The sequence below is a fragment of the Pinus tabuliformis genome, chromosome 4_2 (genome assembly GCF_031772625.1).
Source record: "Pinus tabuliformis cultivar Carrire ecotype Pingquan chromosome 4_2, CPIR1, whole genome shotgun sequence".
NCBI classification, from domain to species: domain Eukaryota; kingdom Viridiplantae; phylum Streptophyta; class Pinopsida; order Pinales; family Pinaceae; genus Pinus; species Pinus tabuliformis.
Window position 1 is genome coordinate 1,013,010,557 of NC_142304.1, and position 5,567 is coordinate 1,013,016,123.

The window sequence follows — 5,567 nt, forward strand, 5'->3', positions numbered from 1 at the left end:
TTGTTTTGTTTGACCACAACTAGACATTGTAAATTGAGATCGATACAAGTGGTCATTAAGCAAGTGACTTGGAAATTGTAATTACTACTTGTCTTAGTTGTGATTTATTCTATCTACAAGAGTCTGTTCCTATTCCTTAGGGTTGTTATAACTAGATGCTTCCTAGATTAGTGTGTGGTTGAGATATTCTCTCAACCAAGTGATTGTGTGTCCAAGTTAGTTTACCTATTTGGAGACAACACTAAATATATTTATATGTAATATTATTTGATGTGAAACAATATAGTGTGCATGCTCAAAATTTAAGTAGTAATGTTTCCATGTCATGTGTAGTTGTCATTGTGAGTCCCTAGAAGTCAGTCTGGAAGGTTATGATTCCAATGTTATGAGTTGGATTCATGATCTATATGTGTCAAAGTCAATGTGTTATGTGTTATATATTTCTACCTCCGCTGATCAATAAAAGTATCAAGTGTGTTTTGTTGTGTGCAATTAATCTCTCTATCATCTCTCTCAAATTTCTAACATGGTATCAGAATGAGTGTTGGCCTGACTCCCTCACCTGAAGGCCAAGAAGATGTGAGAAGAGTGAGACCTAATGTTTCGTACATAGATTAGTTTAGTATTTTATTTCTGCATTTCTATGTGTAAATCTGGAGTTTTTATCTATTTGTTGGGTATATCTAGAATCCAAGAGAATTTTTTTGTTGTGGTTGTGAGGAGCTGAAATATGATTTTTCATTTTCTTTTTATGACATGCACATTGAGATATTAGCAAAAGTCGACTTTATCTCAATTATCTCATTACTAATGGTCATTATCCGTTGATCTCATGTCATGTTCACACGATGCCATATGTCCTTGAAGACGGTACGTGGAAATCACTACAATTGGACATAATGTGGGGAGCAGCTGAAGGTTAGGAGCACGCGGCTCATTATGGATTTTACGACCACCCAGAGTGGCACAAGCTTGAGTATCTACCATATGTCAAGGCAGATCTGCAAGGAATTTTTTATAATTATTTAAGCTAATGAGATATGTGTTAGAGATAATGGAGAATATCTTAGAATAGTGAATTGGTTCACGGTACCTTAGGATAGGAATTAGTTTCTATTTCCTAGGGTATGCTTGTAACTTCCATAAATCCATGATTTCTATATAATGTGTGATGTACATGGACAATGTAGAGCGTTCTGCAGAGCCAGACTCTCCTGGTTCAGACTCTCTGTCGTAGAGCTGACCAGTGGTTGTTTTTTATTAATTCAAACATCATTTTTTAACATGGTATCAGAGTGATAGGGCTGAGAAACTTGTTCCTTGAGTGAAGGATTTTCCTGGCGTGCCTAAGGTGAAATCATCGCATGGTTTGGGGTAAAAATGATGCCGATCTCACTGTTAGACTTCCCACATTTTATTTTCGACAACCATCGTGAATCCATGTTGGATAATTGCGCCGACTATCGCGAATCCGTGTTGTCTAATCACGCCGACTGTGCAAACAAAAGGAATAGGTGGCTTTGCGTCTCTGTTTGGGAATAAGCTGTGGATTGGCATTGATCGCAACAAGAGATCAACCCGAGAAGGAATCCATGAGCAGAACCAAGACTTGCGAAGATCACAAACATTGTCGTTCATATTTGGGGTAGATCTAACAGATATTTTTTTTCCTGTCAAGTTTTTTTTTAAATCGACAAGATGAACAATCAAGTGATTTAAGCATACTTGAATGATCATAACAAGCTCGATGGCCCAATTAAGTGAATTGGAAATTCAAGATGTAGACTCTGCTAGAAGTGCAGAGTGCTTAGACAATTGCAAATGGGGATGAGCAGAAGCCAACAACTAGATCAGCATCAATGCTAGATTGGGAGAAGTAAGAAGGTAAAGCAAGGACGCTGTTGAAGATGTCAGTGAAAGACTACATCATACCACATATCAGATAATGTAAATCAGAAAGTGAAATTTGGGGAATTTTGAAGGATTTGTATGAGATTAGGAATACAAATCATCTTCTGTTCCTGAAGAGCAAGATCTTATCCCTGAAGATGGGGGGAAATGAAACAATTGCTTCCTTCATAGCAATGATCAGTGATCTGAAGAACACATTGGCAGACATTGGTGAAACAGGTTCAGATACAGATTTAGTAACAATTACCATGGTGTGACCAATGACTACCAAATGTTTATCATTGGGATAAATGTGAGGGAGAAGATCCCAAAGTTTGAAGAACTGACAAGAATATTAATGCAAGAAGAAGAAAGAAGATCGGCTCTGAACCCCCAGAGTGTCAATCTTGTGTTGATGGTGAAAAATAACCTCTTCAAAGGAAAAGGAAACCCACAACAACAAAATGAAGGAAACTCACAGAAAATACCAAATCATACTAAGGTATGCATTCGAATAGAAGCAACTCTGAAATTAATTTTTTTATTGCGGAAAGCTTGGTCATATAGCTAAGGAGTTCAGGAAGAAGAAATATCATGAACAACATTAGACGCAGAAATGAAATGTAGGTCATCTCGCAAATGATAATCATGAGAAGAACTTTAGATTGTTCATGGCACGCTTTGATGAGAATGTTGATGCCGACATCTAGTATGTAGATTCAGGAGCATCAACACATATGACGAGTAACAAACAATGGTTCGAACATTTTAAAGAAATCAACGATGGAGCACAAATATACCTAGGTGATGATAGAAGTCATCAGATCAAAGGGTATGGGAAAATTTCTGTCATTTTACCTAATGGTACTGTAAGACAAATTCATAATGTCATGTATGTGATCGATGTTACAAAGAACTTGATTTATGTATCCATGATTACAGATCAAGATCTCAAAGTTGAATTTTCTAAATCTAACTGTTATATTGAAGATCTGTTAGATGGTATGAAGACTATTGCTACAGGAATTCGAACAAGAGGTCTTTACAATTTGGATGTAAAACCAGCACTAGTTCGAGCTTTGCCAGCAATGAGTTTGACTACAGAAAAGCTGTGGCATCAAAGATTTGGTTATATCAACTACAATGATTTGTTGTTACTTTAGAAAAAGGAAATGGTAAGAGATTGTCTTATGTTAAAACAAGTGCATAATGATTGTGATTCTTGTACATTAGGAAGGATGCATAGAGAGGAATTCCCTGTTCAAGTAGAGAAGAAACAAGAGACATACTTGAATTAGTGCACACAGATCTTTGTGGACCCATGCAAACAATGTCATTAGGAGGTGGACTGTATTTTTTATTGTTTATTGATGACTGCACAAAGTTTGCTTGGGTATATTTTTTGAGTAATAAAATTCACACATTTGATTACTTTAAGCAGTTCAGAAACATGATTGAAAAGAAAACAGGGAAGCATATAAAAATTCTCCTCTCCGATCAAGGGGGAGAATATAGGAAGGATGAGCTTATCAAGTATTTTAAAGACCATGGGATATTACAACAATTCATAATACCCCATACTCCTTAGTAGAATGGAGTAACGGAAAGAAAGAAAAAAACATTGGTGGAATGTGCTAGGAGCATGTTGAAAGGTAAGGATATTTTGAATGGTTTTTGGCTTGAAGCATTGAATATTGTAGTTTATTTGAAAAATAGGAGTCCTACAAAGAGTCTTGAGTTTAAAAATCCTTATGAAGCATTATATGGATTGAAACCTAGAGTAAAACATTTAAGAGTGTTTGGGTCGAAAGCATTTGCCCATATTCCAAAGGAAGGCAGAAGAAAGCTAGATTTAAAAGCCATCAGATGTACGTTTATAGGGTATTGTTCACAATATAAAGATTACAGATTATTTAATCCCTCTACTCACAAGATTTTTGTTAGTAGAGATGGCATATTCCATGAGTAGGATCATGAAGAATCTGATAAGCGTAATGAGGAGTGGGATATTTCATTCTTGGTGGAAGAAGGAAGTGAAGAATCAGGTGAAAGAAATGAGCAGCAGCAGGAAGGAAAGGAAGATGATGTAGCAGTCAAGCCGAGTCAAACAAAGCAAACTCAGAATAGGTCAGAAGCTACACCAATGCTCATAAGATCATGTAGGCAAACTCAATTGCCTGCTAGATACAGGGAAAATGTTTTTATAACTAGTATGATGAATGTTGTTGAACCTTCTAGTTATAAGGAAGCAAATGAATGTAGTGAATGGAAAAAAACTATGGAACAAGAATATGAATCTATAATCATGAACAACACTTGGGAGCTAGTTGAACTTCCTAGAGCGAAACAAACCATAGGTTGTAAATGGTTGTATAAACCAAATATTAATGCAGATGGAACCATAGATAAATTAAAAGCTAGATTGGTAGCAAAGGGGTATTCACTTAAGGAAGGCATTGAATATGAATAAACCTTTTCCCCTATAGCTAAACAAAATACCATCATAATGTTAATTGCTTTAGCTACTAATAAACATTGGATGATTCACCAACTAGATGTAAAGTTTTCATTTTTAGATGGAGAATTGAAAGAGGAGGTTTATTTAGAGCAACCTGAGGGGTTTGTCTAGAAAGGGAAAGAACATTTAGTCTGTAGATTAAAGAAGGATATTTATGGACTAAAGAAAGGACCCAGGTCCTGGTATGAAAAGATTGATTCATTTTTTCTGCAACTTGGCTACAACAGAAGTAAAAACGACCCTAATCTGTATACCATGAAAGATGAACAGGGGCGCATAGTGTTGATTTCTTTGTATGTAGATGATTAATTTATGATAGGTGATTCTATTGCTCTAATAAAAGAAATCAAGCAACAAATGTCATAAGTGTTTGAAATGAAAGACCTTGGTGAATTAAGATATTGTTTGGGTCTTGAGATTTGGAGAGATTCAGGACAAACTATTTTGTCCTAGGGTAAGTATGTCAAGGGTATACTGGAAAGACTCATAATGGATCAGCGTAATGCTACAATAATACCATTACAACATAACATTAAAATTCAGAGTGAGGATGGCTATAAAGAGGCAGATGCAACACTTTACAGACAACTGGTTGGGAGCTTAATCTACCTAACCACTACTAAACTAGATTTGGCTTATGCAGTCATTGTGCTAAGTCAATACATGTCCAAGCCACTTGAGTCTCATTGGAATGCAGAAAAATGTGTTTTGAGGTATCTACAAGGTACTATAGACTATGGTATTATTTATACTGATTCCTATGATCTTATATTGATAGGATTTACAGATTCTTACTAGGCTGGAAATGTAGAGGACCGCATATCCATAACAGGCTATGAATTCAACATTGCATCCAGGGTAATTACATGGAGCAGTAAGAAACAAAACACAGTTTCCTTGTCTTCAGCGGAAGCAGAGTATCAAGCCATGTTTGCAATGACGTGTGAGGCAGTTTGGTTATGGAGACTTCTCCAGGATGTCGGGGAAGAACAGAAAGATGAAACACCAATCAAATGTGACAATCAGAGTGCAATCAAACTTGATAATAATTCGGTGTTTCACAAGAACACTAAACACATTGATACACAATTCCACTTTGTCAGGGAGAAAGTACAATCAAAATACGTCCATCTTGTAGTGTAATACATGTGATAATGCT